This window comes from Parasteatoda tepidariorum, chromosome 2 (genome assembly GCF_982258835.1).
Source record: "Parasteatoda tepidariorum strain Cologne lab strain chromosome 2, Ptep-v5.0, whole genome shotgun sequence".
Taxonomy (NCBI): Eukaryota; Metazoa; Arthropoda; class Arachnida; order Araneae; family Theridiidae; genus Parasteatoda; species Parasteatoda tepidariorum.
This window is the reverse complement of record NC_141756.1, coordinates 23,833,128-23,850,234: the sequence shown is the minus strand read 5'-3', so window position 1 is coordinate 23,850,234 and position 17,107 is coordinate 23,833,128. Positions and strand designations below refer to the sequence as shown.

Here is a 17,107-nt window from a genome sequence, read left to right as displayed (position 1 = left end):
TGGCATCCATGTCTAATTGGTTGATATCCATGTCTAATGAGGGAGGGCTTTCCTTCAACTTTGCGAGGTTGCTCTCTCGGTTACCCTCACTCAGAGGCAACCCTACGCTCGCCTCAATACAGCACTCGCAAAAGTCATAAACGAATCTTCGCCCTCATGGATATTTTTAAAAGTTGCTTGTTGAATTAAGTTAAAATTTTATCCTCGTTTAAGACTAGAAAAATTCAAATATATAGAACAAAATACTTCGTCGAGAAAAATTTACATACACACAATTATTTCAGTTAATTGCATACATATTTCGGTTAAAAAAATTTTCAAATAGAAACTATTCTTGTAAATTAAATAAAAATCTGGAGTAATAAAATATTTATATCTTCTGAATAATCAATTTCTTTTGAATATCTTAATTAATAAACAAAGTTTAAAAAAATAATCCCCTATATAAATCATCTCATTATTAAGTGTACATATTTTTAAAGATAAAACTATTAAAAAAAAATTTACGCAGTTTGAAAAATAATTTTTTTTATTTCCTTCATTTTAACCAGGTTTTTTCAATTGTTTCTATTTTGGAAAAAATATGTATTCTTCAAAATGCTTACAATATCTTAAAAAAATTGCATATATTTTATACTGAACAACTTTTGATTGACAATATTTCCTTCATAAGAGAGTTTTTAAAAAAATTTGAAAATATTTTCATTAAATTTGTTCAAATATTTTCAGTAAAATGCGTGCTATTATGAAAACAAGGTGAAAAAATATTTTTAGTAAAGCCATGACATAAAGAAACAAATCTCTGACATACTCACTACTATTTTCGTATAGTTAATTTATTTTTTATAACATCAAATCATATTTATTAAAACTTAAAGTTGTGGCTGCTTAACTTTTTTTAATGTTTCTTAAATTTGTCAGGGAAAATTCCGATATTTTCCATTTTTCTTGCTTCTATCACTATTTGTATGTATCTGAAATTACTCACCTTCGTTTTAATTGTTTCCTAATTAATTTTATCATATATTTTGCTATATATATTTATCTTTTCATTCTATGCTTCATTAATTTCATAACTTATCCATCTTGTAACTTTTTATTCATAATTTTATAACAACTTTAGCTTATTAGATTCTATAACTCAACAATTGGTCTATATATTTTATAATTTTTTTATTCAATTTTTGGGCTTCTAAATAAGATATGGAAAAATACTATTAAAATTATTATTTTTATTGTCAATCTAAAATTAGGCCTTTTTTTCCTCTTAAGTGCGAAAACACATTTACTAACTTAAGGTAACGTAATTTAACACCCTTCATCTATTTTAATAAGAACGATTCAGAGAAAAGCAGGATCAGAAAAAAGCAGGATCAGAAAAAGTGAGATGTGTATTTTAATTTATATTCTGCTTCAAAAATGAGACAAAAGAAACACAGAAAACTTTTCTGTTATTATTTAATAGTATTCATTAGTCTTTAAAATTCCAAAAGAATTTTTTAGTTGCTGGAATCATATAATAGTCTCATTTGTAACAACTTGTTTTTTAATTTTTTTTTACACAATAGCTTTTATTGTATGTAATTTGCTTTAAAAGTTCAAATATTTATTCTCAGATTGTCATGCAGTCTGTGTGTCTGAAAACTGTATGATCTATTTTATTTTATTTGTTCCTTGCAGAATGGTAATAATTGTTTCTTATTTGATAATAAAAATCTTACTTTTGCTGAGATAACTGATCGCAAGAGTTTTGTTTTATTATCATAACATCGATTAATTTTTTTTTTTTGAGAAAAGTGTAAGTCCTCAGCCTTTCAACCCAATTGCTTTAAAACTACTTTTTTTATTTAAAGTAAATTATTAAATTTAAAAATTGTTAAGATTCTCTTATTTGACTCAATATCTTGTCTTTAATGAATCAGAAATAAATAAACAGATTGTCCTTAAATTGTTATACAGTTATGATATGAGAATGTCAAAGTTGATGCTTACTGTTTACATTATATTCTTATTTTACAAATCATAAAAAGTTTTCTTTAATCAAAATTGTGTTCACCTCATAAATATACTTTAACTGCCACAAATTTTTAAGCCTTGGCTACCAAAGCTGTGGACGTATGAAGGAATTTATCGTTTGGGACGTAACATTTACAAAAAAGTGTCAAATCTAAGTACAATTGTTTGGACGCAAATATTATTGACACTGCAAATAGGAATCATGACATCAAATTTAATCATAGATATCAATGTCAGAAAAGTAAAAAAGAATAAATTCATTCATAAAGCTGACAGCAACAATCTCCTCTTCATTACACGTATATAAAAAGAAAATGCTTAAAACTCATAAATTGTGTAGTTACTTAAATTAAAGGTTTTAAGAACTAAACAATAAGGTACAAAACCCTGCTGCATTATTGAATATTGTGTCCACATACTTGGCAAAGACACCATAAATTATTTGCAATAATTTTATAAAAATAATTAAAAAGCTATACCCTTCTCATATATCCTACACCCACAACAAAACTTTATCCTAAAAAGGAAATAAAAAAGTAAGAAATAAATATGTGTTTCAGGAAGTCCGAATAAAAATAGAATGATAATACACAAAAACTTTTAAAGCAGCTAAATTTATTCACACCTCATGTTCACTCATGCGCTTTTTAAATCGTAAGTCGCAAGTGAAACATGCGCGAATTAATATTCGAAGATTTTCGCGAGAAAATTTGAAAGCCGGCTTGGCGAATGTAAGATTGGCGAATTTCAAAATACGGAGCCAAAGAAGTGCCCGGGAGTCGACAATGTGTAAAGTCGCTTCCCTAACCCCTACACTGGCCGGTCGGAGAGCAGACAATTATTAAATCAGTCAATTATCTTTTACTTTTTATAAGAGGTCTTCTATTTTTGCTGAACATAAAAATAAAGCAAATCATGCAACAAAAATAAATAAATCAAAAATAAGAAAAGAATTAAATAAAATTAAAATGAGGAGAAAACAATTTGAATGCCGAATTCAGTTTTCGATATTTATACTCATTTTACAAAAAATTATTTTGAAATTAAAAAACCTATTTAAGTTTTCCTGAAAGAAACATTTGGGGAATTTATGACCTACGTTAATGTTTTTTTTTTTTTTTTTTTTTTTTTTTTACCCTTTGGCAAAATGAGTGTTGTTTTTTGTTTTGGGTTCGATGGCGTGCGCACCTCATTTGGACGTCATCACTCTTTTCAACTGTGCTCAAGAGTAATAGTTAACAGTGCGCATGCGTCGTCATTGCATGCGTTGTTATGGCCACCGCTGTTGTTTGATAATTTTTTTAGAATTCTTTTGTAAATATTGTTTTAAGTTAAAACTTAACAACTTAGATCAACTTCAAAACCAAAATCTCAAAAATAAAATTGCACAAGTCATAAGAAATCAGGCTAACCTGAGCATTAATAAAAAATCGACATAGCAAGATCAAATAAAAAAAGGCAGGCGTTAATTTTGGAATTTCTTGGAGTTGATTGTTTTCACCATTGAAGTTTTTTCTTTTTATTTGCCCAGCGAATATTTTTAATGTTTCCATGTAATGTTAATTTAAATTATTTGAATATTCTTTTTGTGATTTATTTATTTATAATTACTATCTTGGCTGTGATTTTATATAATATAAATATGAATACTGAAGACGGAAAAGAATTTTGTGACGTCTTAAGAAACGTATTTTGGCTGGAATTGGAAACCAAAGAACAACGATAAGAGAACAAATCAATTAATGCAATTTTTTCAACCAATGACTAGAAAGTTTTTTTGTTTATGAAAGTCTACTAAGGAAGAAAAAGAAACGTTTGACTCAATGGGTAACCAGTGATTGCAATAATACAATCCCAATTTTCTTGTTTTCGTAATTTATCTTTTATATTTTAATTTTCGTTTTTTTTTTTATTTATTTATTTTTTCTATTTTTTTTAAATTAGCCGATAGGGGTAGGCATATGCTGATTGTCTACAGATATAAAAAAAATTTTATCTTCATTTTCGTAATAAATTTAATTAAAAATATAAAACTAATTGAATATATAAAACATGAAAATATCTTAAGAGTTTTAATAGTGGATGGAAGCTAAAATATTAATCTGAATAAAATAAAATTTCCAAGAATATCAGATTCCTAATAGATAACCAAAAATTAAGCATCATTAGCAGAGGTCAGTGAGAATGGGTGAAAGACCACTTTGCTCAAACTGTGAAGTGACAGAGAGTGGACGGTATCAGTCCTCGTTAAACAGTTCGACCGTAAAGTGCTCAATTTCACTCAGCAGTCCTATGCATAAGTATTTAATCTCTTCTAACCCGATGTAAGCAGTTTTGGTTCGATATTCCATCCCTTCTTGATTCAATAAATTTAACATCAAGTAATTTTGACTACCACTATGTACAGGCCGGTGCTGGGATAGAAGGGAGGGTGTTCGACTCATGTTCGAGAGAACGGGAATTCGAATCCATTCACCAAAGAATCTCCGTGTATTAAATGGTGACTGACGGTGGACGTTAAATCTGTCGGGGTCACAAAGCCCTCTAAATCAATATGTCGGCTTCCCTTTTCTTCTGGGTTGGATTCAAAATTACAATGGTAGCCGTAAACTCAAATTTGGATCGGATGTTCAATGACGGTTATAAAATAAAATATATGTAGGCCATGGTAGCTATGGGGGATGGAGCGTTTGAGATGAGATGAACCGGGTTCAAATCAAAGCGATGGTTGGTCAATACGAATTTCGCACCCGATTCACACCGATGACAGTTCCGACGTAAAATATCCTCAGTGGTAGGCGGATCATGGATTAGAGTCCTCTTGTCGTCAGGCTAACCATGGGAGGTTTTCATGGTTTTACTCTCCACGTAGCGCAAATGCGGTTTAGTTTCATCAAAAAGTCATCCACGACGGCACATTTCTCCTAATACTTGATCCAGGAGCTCCCTTGTATTCTGGATTGTGTTCAAAATTAAAAGGCTACGGAGTTGAGCATTAATAGTCGTAGCACCCCCTACGTGTGTCCCTACGCCCCCTCCCCCCCAAAAAAAAATCAGGTCGGCTGTTCACCGGCCGTTATAAAATAAAATATACTTTAGTTAAACTTTAGTGTTTGACTTATAAGAAATCAATTAATACCCTTGTTTTTACAAATTAATTTGATTTTTGAGCAAAAATTTCCTTTTTTCTCAAACTTGAAAATGCTTAGAGTTCTACATATTATTTAAAGAGACCAGCTGACTGCTAAAAACGGCTAGTGTCCCGAGCAATCATATAATACGCCTTATTCCTAATCGAACCTCTCAAAAGTAGGTGATATATTTGAATATATATTTCATGAGACGATGTATAAAATATACATGAGAAATCATTGATCATAAAATACAAATTTTATTACAAACAAATATGGTTAAATTAGACAAAGCTAATAAGAAAATATGGCAAGACCATGTGTGCATAATGAAAAAGCGTATTGTGAATTCTCAAACACAGAATAACCCGAATAGAATTGTTTATACAATCAATCTTGTTCTGGTTAGATGTTAATAAGTACAAAGTAGAAATACAGCCGTGGCTGTCGTACACAATTATTGTCCAGATAGCAATTTCATTATCTTAATATTATTATTTTAAAAATATTATAGTAAACCGAAAAAATAACACATCTAATATCTATACAAATAAGTGATTTCTATTGTAATTTATGAGTACATAAGAATATCAAAAATTTTGCCAAAATAGTAACAGGTTGAGAAGTTTAGTAAAAACCGATTTGAGTTAGTGATGACAATTTAGCAATAAAATGAGTTTGTTTAATGATTATTACGATATCTGTTCAATTCTTTTAATAACATCCATGTTTCAAGTTGATATACTGTGAATTGCAATCAATAAATTTTTATTACCATCTCACAGTATGAATAATGTAATTTCCAATGTGAAAGAAAATATTGCTGTGATTTAGTCTGGATTACAATCAGAACAATTGTTTTAAACAACTTACAGTATGAGTAATATAATTTCACACGAGAAAAAAAAAACATATGAGTAATATAATTTCCCATGAGAAGGAAAACATTGCTGTGATTTACTGTGGATTGCAATCAGAACAATTTTTCAAATATCTCATAGCATGAGTTAGATAATTTCCCATAAGAAAGAAAATATTGCTGTGATTTACTGTGGATTGCAATCAGAACAATTTTTAAACATCTTACAGTACGATTAATATAATTTTCCACAAGAAAGAAAATATTCCTTGAGGTAGAGATTCCTGCAGAAGGAGAGGAAGGTCACTTTTTTCTAATGATGACCATGATGATGGACAGGAAATGGTATGTGAATCGGATGGTGCTCGCAATGATGATGATTTTCACCCATCAGTTTTGCCAGTAGTCCTGCGGCCAACATGTATCCAAGATGATGGTTATGGTGATGCTGACCACCACTGCAAATGGCAATCACGAAAACCATAGCAAGCAGAAGCTTAATGAGTTTCATTCTGTAAAAGCGATAGTAAAATACTTAGTATAAATGCTGAAGATTTCGAAAAGAAATAAATAAACACGTAAAGCAAAGATAAAACACTGGTAGGGAGCTCTTATGCAGTATCTCAAGTTTTCAGAAAGTTCAGAGAGGTTTTTAAAGGTATCATCGAGGGGGTAGAATAAGATCGCAAACCCCGTTGATGGGGTGAAAATCTAAAAAAAAAAAAAAAAACCTATGCAGGCTGAATCTAGAGGTGATTAAAGGTGGAGGTCATAGTTCAGGTTTGCCCTGCATAAATTAAACGCGTTCATACCATTCGTTTTGTGAAACCCTTCGTGAAATCTCAATATAGGTTTAGTGACAAGGATAATCGAGGATTGTCTCTTGGGGTCATATTTTATAACCGTCGTTGAACAGCCGACCCAATTTTTGGGTTTACGACTACTAATGTTCATCTCCGTAGCCATGTAATTTTGAACCCAATCCAGAAGACGAGGGAACTCCTGGATCAAATATTGAGAGAAATGTGCCTTCCGCGAAGATTTTTTGATGGAACTAACCCGTATTTGCGTTACATGGAAAGGAAAACTACGAAAACCACCCACAATTAGCCTGACGGCAAGGGGACTCTAACCCATGATCCGTCTACCAATGAGGATATTTTAAGTCAACACAGTGGTCGGTGCAAGCCGGATGCGGAATTCGTATCGATCAGCCATCGCTGGGATTCGAACCTAGTTCAACTCATTGGAAGGGAAACGCTTTATCCCCTGAGCTATCACGAGCTCTTTGAGGTCATATTTGCTGCAAGAACGCCTACTTAATATTGAAACTTATCTTATTTTCTGCACTAAGATTCTCCCTGAATTGTGCCGGCCGCGGGGGCAAAGAGGCATGTGGTTCATGTAGGATGATGCCCCCGCACATTATGCTCCTAGATACGTAATAACCTGGATATTACCCACACGGACTTAAACACCGACATTAATTTTAATATTTAAAGTGCCAGTGAATTTCACGATTTACGATTTTATTTTCGATTGAATAAATTTGTTTTATAGTATTAAAAATTACGGAATAAAGATGAGGCCTGGATGAAGCAAAATATGAACGTTTTAGCTTTAAGCTTAGTTAATAGTTAACTTAGCTACTTCACAAAAAAAAAATTTCGACTACTAATCCATTTATCAGTCGAATTTTGAAACTCATTTATTATTAGGCGCTCTGCCCTCATCACGCTGTTCGCCCGTGAATTCATTTAAGAAACAGTTATTTTCAGATAGCTATTTTTGAGTGCAATTCTTAAATTTGTTTAATTTGAAATTTCTGAAAAATTTAACTACTAATGTTTTCTTATGTGGTTTAGATTATAGATATCATAAACTCTGAGATGAATACTTTAGAAGAAATTGGTATTTTATCAAATAACACAAGTCCTTCACACTCATCGGAAACAAGGAAGATTTAAGAGGAAAATGTAAAAATATCTCTAAAATTGTTTACTGTAAATATTAGAGCTAAATCCTTACATGAAAATTTTCTTAAAATTGTAAATGAAAACTGATAGATTGCTTATGCTAACATCTTATACTAGCATAAGACGTTTTAGTCTTCTTATACTAGGGAATACTATTTTTGAAGTTATACTTCTTATGTGACTTCCAACAAGGTTGCGTTAAACGTTTAACGCTACATTTTTATTGGGCAGGAAATCACATGTAAGGATACAGTTTTCCCTCATTCATTTCCATATTGTTTTGGTTCCCAAAAAGAATCGTTGAATAGAACTAGTGATCCTTCTACGACTGCTGATTCTTCTACAATTAACGTCGCAGGTTGCGAAGTTTAACTTCTTCCGCGCGGAGGGACTCCACGCACTATTTTTTCTTAAACTCTTCTGGATTCAGGTAAGACAAAAACGAGAAAAATTTTAATATTAGTGTGATAAATTTTTCTTTTACATTGAAAAATCTAGAATAACCATATTAAAAAATCATACTGATGTGGTTACAAATAATCATAATTTTCCTACCAATAGTTTTTGCCAAACTGAATTAAACAACATAAGAAAAAAAAAAAAAACTTGTCACAAAGTACAAAATCTTTCAACTTTGTCATAAATTAATTTTAAAAAAATGCATAAAGGCATCAATAACATTTTCATTTTATAATATTCCTTAAATGTGCGATAACTGTGCAACTGTCATATTTTTTCATTCAATAATTTTTTTTTGTTCTGAGTGCGAGAAGCGTGCTAAGTGAATGTTTCCTGAAACAAGAGCAGCAATTGTGTCATTAACCTGCTTTCATAACCCATTAATGTCTAGTTTTCCGATTGGAATAAAATCTAAATGAAAAAAGTACAAAAAAATTTATTTATACCAAGTGAATAATTCATTCTTTTACCTATCACAATGCTCCGTTGTTTTGATTTCAGATCCAAACATAAATATTTATGTTATTAATATACACATTATGGTAGACAAAACTATCTTATTTCTGCATATTATAATAATAAAACACAGGAGCTATTACTTTTTCTGTTTTGAAAAAAGAAACTGTGGATGTTGGGTACAAATAGAATTACATAGTGAGAAATATGATTTCTACTTAGTCATTACCACGCGAAAATCTGAGCAATTTTCTAAATTTCGAAGTTCATCAATTCCAAGTATGTTTTTAAAAATTAGTTGAAAACCTGATACTTTTGTTTATATCACTCAAAGCTGCCAACTAAGACGTTTTAGTCAACAAAAATGTTGTTTAAAGCAATAGCAGGGGTGATTAAAAACGAAAAAAGTGATGACGTATAAAATTCAAAATTTAATCAACACTTTGAATGCCATGGGGGTCACCGGCACTGATTTTGTTCGTATCGCCGCGGGGGTCATCGGTGATTGGCGAAGCTAAGATTATTAGAAACACATAATTCGAGTAGTTTTTAATTTTTTTTATATTATTATCGTTACTAAAATGGTTTGAAGAAATTAATGTAATATGGAAGACACAAAAATAGTTTTATTTATATACACAGAGATGCCAACTTTCTCCTGACAGCGAATAAATATTTTCAAGTTGTAATTTATTAACTGTGATTCTTGGTTTAATAAATTCAATTTAGTAGATTTTTATCCACCACAACTTCTCAACAATTCGTAGGCTTATATAATTCATCACAGTTTAGTTTCTAACATTTGTAAAATTTTCCCGTAGCATCCTTGGCAACGATTAAATAGTTGGCAGTTAGTTCGGATGTCGAAAAAATACTTAATGAGCTAGGAGAGACAAAGTTGTTACCTTAGAGGTTATTACCTCTTTTCGGGTTTTATGGAAAATGTTATTTTTATATTCAAAGTGGTAGTAAAAACTTTATTTTATTTTTGGACTTATAAATTTAATCAGGAATGAGTTAATTATAGCTACTACTACAAATGAATAAATTAAACGTACGAAAAATGTAAAAAGTGGTAATTAGTTAAATTCTATTAAAAGAATTCAAAATTAGTAGCTTTTTCTAGCATTTGCTCGTTTAGTTTGATGTTGAAAGTGAAAATTAATGAGTGCTTTCGCTTAAAATGTAAATAATTTGTAATGTAGTAGTTACGAGTGAATAATTAAATAGATTTAATTACTAAAAAAGAATCGGGCTTTTACTACTTCCAACATTTTTGAGTCGCCCCTGGTATTCTTGCAGTAGTTGAATTACATATAAAAAATTATTATTATTTCGTTTATTCTAAAGTTTCGAAAAAGAAAAATCTAAAGTTTAGGGGGAAAAAATCTCAACAAACATTATATTTGTTGCTATTTTTGCATTATTTAGTGACGTTGGGGCTAAAACAATTTCTAGGGGAAAAAAATATTGGTATCTCCACTATCTTTAATCAAAGCTTATAGTAACGCAATGCTTGTGTAAGATGCATGTATAAGAAGTTAAGAAACATTTCACTCGTTAAAAATGTCTGCTTAAATTCAATATCAGTGGAAAAAATATTTTATATCTTCTTAACTAAAATTTTTATACCACACGATGATATTATTACTGTAAAAAAATCAGCTTAATTTCACATTCACATAACATGGCAGTCAGTTCTTCCGATTTTTCAAGAATTTATTTTTACTTTTTTATTTATTTTTTAGATTAGTAAATTTCACAAGTGCCAACAACTACGGATCCTCCGTAGTATTTTAGATATAAAGTGGGAATGAATTTTAAGAATTTCATTTTAATTTATAAAATATTCTTGGATTTATAAATTTAATATTATTTTGATTATCACCAAATGCAAATAAATTAATCTTACACATGAGAGCAAGTTTCAAAAACGAAAATAAGTGTAAGCAATGTGAAAAATTCTTTAATCTCTAATTTCATTTCAATTAGTTTTTTACAACCGCTAGGGAAATACTTTCTCGGAAAGTTATCAAATTATTAGGTGTTTAAAAATTGAATTTCCAAAATTTTTGCTGTTCAAATTCAAATTGAATTTTAGAAAAATAATGCTTACAAATGGAATAAATCCCGATACTCTAAAAGCCAGTAATCAAATACCATTTTTATTTTATTATTATTTTACTTTTTATCCTATGTTGTGTTATGTCAATTCAGCGTTAAAATTTTGATAAGAAACAATTTTAGAATTGTTTCAAAAGGTGGGGTAGACACTGTTCAAGCGTAAACAGTCGTGAGCTTGCGTCGTCATTGTATGCGTTGCTATGGCGATCGCTGCTGTTTGATGATTTTTTAAAACTCATTTTTAGTTTTATTATGCATTGATTTGGCGAGTTTATTTTTGAGATATGAGACTAGCGAGACCCTATAAAATACTTCTCTAGTTGAGAATAAATAAGAATTTAATTATGTGAACGATGTTTTTATTTTTCTTGCTTTAATTAAGAATCAGAAATTTTAACCTACAGTTCAAGTTGAATTGTTTAAAAGAAATTAAAATAAGTTTTTCATTCATGATTTCACTGCAACAGATTTGGAATAAATATTAAACAAATAATTTTGAATAATACAGTAGATATCCAATTCATTTAAACCTCCTTTAAAACTTAAAATATTCTACACACTTAAGCTTTTAAAGTGGCTGTAAACTGTATATTTTTGCAAATAAAGCATGTTGTTTTTTCCAATTTTTCTGATTCTTCCGAATTTCTGATTCCTAATTAAAACCAGAAAAATAAAAATGATCAAATTCTTTTTTATTCTCAACTCTAGAAGTATTTAATAGGATCTCTCTGGCTTCACATCTCAAAAATAAATTCATCAAATCAACACATGAAAGAATTAAAAAAGAAAAAAAGAATACTAAAAAATTATCAAACAAACAAATAAAATTTTTATATTTCAAAGGGAAACATTAATTTACAGAAGCTGTGAAAGTCTGCTGCATCCATTGTTGTGCTGTAGGGTTTTAATAAATATAAAGTTATTGCTGGCAAGAATTTTCCCATTTTAAGTACCACGTTAACGGCTAGAAATTTGACATATCAGAATTTTCATACAGAAAATTACCTTTAAAAAACGATATATGGTGACAGTCTCAAAAGTATTAAAATATTGACACCGGTTTCACCTTTTCCACTACTTTCAATCCCACGGGAACTGTCGAAGTTTTTAAGAAAATAAATTCGAAAAGAATTACATTTGTTAACTTAAAAAAAGCGCTGAGTTCTGAAGGAATGAAGTAAGTAGCATAAATGTGGATTGAAACACTTACTTGAGATGAATGTTCTAAGATGAATTACTTGTCAAATTTGATGAGCCATCTACTTTTGCTCTCCCTTTTAAACACTACTCTAAAAAGAAAATTCCTTCCGAGGAAATAGTCAGACACCACGCCTCTTAAAACAGTTAAATCGAAGTTTCCTGGCCGCATGATCCATTCTTAATGATATCAGACACGTTGCGGATCATTAAAAATCTCGTCCTTCCCCAAAAGTAGGCTAAAATAGAATGTTTTTTAAACAAATTTATTCTTATTTTCGTTTTCTAAAACGATCAATGTATAAAGTTTTAGTTTAATTATAGTGAAGCTGATAATTGATGTTCCTTAAGCATTGACTTGTATTCTAGACCTATTTTGAAGTACTTTTTAAATCTTATTAATCGTCTGAGTTTGGTTAATTAAGTCTTCAAATCACTGATTGAGTATTTTGTTAATTTGACATTATTTTTTATTCTTGAATTTCTTGTGCAAAATAGAGGAGAATAATAAATATAATTTAAATGAAATAAAAATTATGCTGACAGAAATGTTTTATAACTGAAAGCACACTTATTCATGTAACAGTGGTTGCAGCAACTTATAAAAAAATAAAGAGTGGTACCCAATTAACTTTAACTCTCTCCTTATGAATTTTATTAGTCATTATTGGTTTTATTTATATGAATTTATTATTTATAATATTTTAAATTTTATTACCTTTTTGCATTAATAATTGAAAATATCCGGTCAAAAGTAGATGCAGAAGTTCTGTAACTTTTAAATGTTCAAATGGTATATGGATAATTTCCAGTAAAATATTAACCTTTTGCTTTTAAAGTTTGGCAACCACTATTCTTTAAACAACAAAGATTTAAAGTACATCACTTGTCTTAGACTGTACTGTCTAAAGAAGGCGCGCTTACTAATGTACTGCCTAACTGAAAGTTTCAATCTAAATTAACTGTTCTGGAAAGGGTTAACAAACTATTAATTAAATGTCTAAATTTCTTGTAAAGCAAACAAACAGTTCAATTTTTAGCATTTACTTTATTTTAAAAATAACTCCAGTTGAAGTTTTAGAACTAAATATTATTGCTAGAAGGTTGCCACTGGTGATTAAATAATCAAAATGTGGTGATTAAGGAAATCCAAAATGTTATTAAAAAGATTAAAGTTAGCAACGTTTTATAGCCTATTTTTTTCAGTTGCAATTGAAGGTGAACACGAGGCATGTTTTTGCTTTTAATAAGATTAATTTGAAACGTAAGTCCTAGTGATAGTTACGATTAACTAATTAAAGAAATAATGAATAAAAAAATGTATTGAGTATCTACAACCTTTTACAAATATAGACGCCTGTGGCATCCTTGCTGCTTAGATTGTTAAAATGCAGCGGGAGTTAAAATATTTCGTTTCATCGAAAAACAAACAAAAGATATTCTTAGTCTCCTGCTATTATTTTATTTTTAACGCGTCACAGCAATTACTGATAGAAGTCAAAATATAATTAAGAATAGGAAATAGCTATTGCAAGCGTAATAAATAATTTTATACCCACTTAACCCATTTGTGCAAGAACAAGTGTTTTTTTTTATTAATTCACTAATGTCAAGCCACTTAGAAGTGGTATATTTATTAAAAACACCTACATGAAAAATGTAATAATACATTTTTTATGGTAATTAAACGTGGGTATTTCTTTCTGTTACTTTTGCTTCAAAAAACCACTGCTCTTCGACTTCAGATACAAATATAAATATTAGTAACTTTTTGGGGGGAAGCAAATTTTGAGTGAAAATTTTAGACAAAAAACTTCTTAAAAAGTGACGAAATTCAACTAAAGAAATATGCTTGAATTCTTTGTTGTTTAAAGAATAGCGGTTGGTGAAAAACGGTGGACTTTTTGAAGCTATTAGTATTACATTTTTGGTAATTTGCAATATTTCTGGAATAAGAGTTGCCAGACTAGATACGTTGCGCCGGAAAGGGTTAATAGGGCAACTAACTACTATACTTTTTGCGAAATATGTTATTGAGTGTTAGACAATTAAAAACTAAAGCTCACAGAATTTATGGTAATTTTGCTAACATTTTAAAAGATCCACCAGGAGAAATGGAACAAAGCTGCTTTTTATATAAGCTTTCAAATCATTTAGAAGTAGTGCTGTAAAAAATATCTTCAAATCAAATTGTAAGAGAAAGAATAATACATTAAAGCATAAATCCCAAAAAGCTTAGAAAGTAGGCAAGCCTGTGTTAATACACAAAGGGCTGCCAACTACTGAGCTTTTGGCAAAATATTTTATAAAGTGGTAGACAGTTAAAATCTACAGCTTTCACAATTTTTGGTAATTTTGCCACCATCTTAAAAATTTCACCATATGAGAGCTGGAACAAAGTGGTGTTTGAAATGAGAGAGCAAAGTGCACGAACCTCATCCTCATCTATGAGCAAACTGCTTCTTATTATTTCCAATTATTTTAATTTCCTCGAGCAAAGTGCTCAAATTACTTATCCAGAAACCACACGGACGGCTGACCTTACCGTGGTAAAACAAACTTTAAAACAAATTCATGGCGGATGAGATCCAGGTGCCAAATTCCAGAACACTATTATGACTATGGTAGCTGTGAAATGGGTTAATATTTCTTTTCCCAAGACAAGAGAGCTTCGTCGACCGTAGTATAGTAATAGTTTATCTGAATCAAATATATAAAATCTATCTATCTATCTATAATAATAAGAGTATAAGTAATAAGAGTAATAATAATAATATGACAAATCTATCTATAATAATAATGGAATAAAAGTTTGCCTAATTGTCTCTCTTATAACTTCAGAACCACTTATGCTAATGTCCAGAAATTTAGGTATTGGGTGCAAGGGACAATTTTAGCGCCCAACTGAAGTCATTGCAAAAAATAAAAATCATTCACGAAATCCAACTAGCTCTTTCGAGAAGGAAATGTATTATATTGAAAAATTTATTATTATAACGCATTTATTTTATTTTATAACCGTCGTTGAACAGTTTTGATAGTTAGTTCCGTTAAAAAGTCCTCCACGAAGGCAAATTCTCCCACTACGTCATCCAGGAGTTCCCTTGTCTTCTGGATTGGGTTCAAAATTACAAGGCTACGGAGTTGAACATTGGTAGTCATAAACTCAAAATTGGATTGGCTGTTCAACGATGGTTATAAAGTAAAATGTAAATAGTTTCCATCTCTCTTGAATGTTTTGTATTAATAAAAATTTCGCTATAAATGGCGAGGTTAATGTCTGACAACATCTTATCTTTCCCTCTCTTATATTATTATTTTTTATTTAAATCATTCATTTTTTCATTATTTTTGACGTCAAGCACGAGCTTATAAATGAATATCGCGATAGAGTTAAATTTTTCTACTACATCGGATTTATATTTTTTATCGGATTTGAAGTGAAAGAAAATTTCGAGAAAAAAAAAACACTTAAAATTGGAATAACATCGGTTTTGATGCGTTAATGAGAAAATGACTTGAAATCCATCCACAAATAAACTATAAAACTTCTAATTTGATACACGTGTCAGAAACTTTTCCTCTGAAACTTGTTTCTTTCAATCATTATATACCAGAACTCATAATAAAAAGGAACAATTTATTTATTTATTTTCCCTGTTGCATTTTGAACGGATCCTAGATAGTTTTGCGTCGTAGATTTCAATCTGCCATCGGATAAACAACAGTTTATATGCAATTTAATGAGGATGTTTTAATCTTTTATTTTAGTGAATACTAAGTCTCCCATCTTCTCTGCTTCATAAGACGTGGTAGGCGGTAATGCATGCTGTACTTTAAGGACGAGTTTTTTTTTTATTTTTTTATCTTAAGTATTGTTTAGGAGCAGACAAGTGTATGCATGTTTATATAAATTATACATTCAAGGCAATGAATGATTTAAACTAAAAAAAATAATAAATCTGTAGTTTTTCGAAAAAAAACTAATATCGCATTTGAGATCTTCACACTCGAACGAGGAAAGATCAAGCATAAATGCAACAAAAAATTTGTTTCCCAGTTCAGGAGTCAAAGTCTCCTATTAAAATTTTAATAGTGTAAGAAAGTTATTAAATTTTTCGCTTAATTTTTAAACTAAAATTGGTAGAATTTCTATTTTTAAATTAAAGTGAAAGTGAAGTATTTAGCTAATATAACAGTTTAAAGTAAATAGGCTGTCATTTTTTAAATTTTTTTTTATAGAAGGGTAGATAGGGGTTTTGACTTCTGCCACTGTATTTTTTCCAAATTTTATTAAAAATTTTAATTATGGTAGCTCAGGGGATAGAGAGAATTTGCCTTTCATTGACCGTTTTCAAATCCCAGTGATGGTTGGTCGATACGAATTCCTCACCCCGCTCGCCTCTACTACAGTGTTGACGTAAAATATCCTCAGTGGTAGCCGGATCATGAGCAAGAATCTCCTTGCCATCGGGCTAACTATGAGAGGTTTTCGTAGTTTTGCTTTACATGCACCGCAAATGTATGTTAATTCCATCAAAAAGTCCCACATGAAGGCTAATTGCCCCTATGCTTGATACAGGAGTTTCCTTGCCTTTTAGGTTGAGTTCAAAATTACAAGGCTACGGAGTTGAACGTAGTTGATAGGCGTAAGCTCAGAATTCGGTCACTGTTCAACACCACGACCATAATTAAAGTGGGGGGCCGGGATAGCCTGGTAGGTAGGGCGCTGGGCCCATATCCAAGAGGTCGTGGGTTCGATCCTCGCCGGCCGAAGTAAATGGTGACTGATGCACGTTAAATCTGTCGAGTCTCAAAGTCCTCCATGTTCCCACAATAAATCAATACCTCTGGGGGTACTGATCCAGGAGTTTCCTTGTCTTCTGGAT

General features: G+C 30.5%; 1 long non-coding RNA gene across 1 annotated transcript; it reads right to left on the bottom strand.

The window, feature by feature from the left end:
• Window positions 1-5,387: 5,387 nt before the first annotated feature.
• LOC122270270 (uncharacterized) lies at window positions 5,388-12,371 on the bottom strand. Its single transcript, XR_006225708.3, has 2 exons — window positions 12,232-12,371; window positions 5,388-6,518 (listed from the first exon to the last, which is right to left on the bottom strand). It is a non-coding gene; the product is annotated as an uncharacterized LOC122270270 (long non-coding RNA).
• Window positions 12,372-17,107: the final 4,736 nt, after the last annotated feature.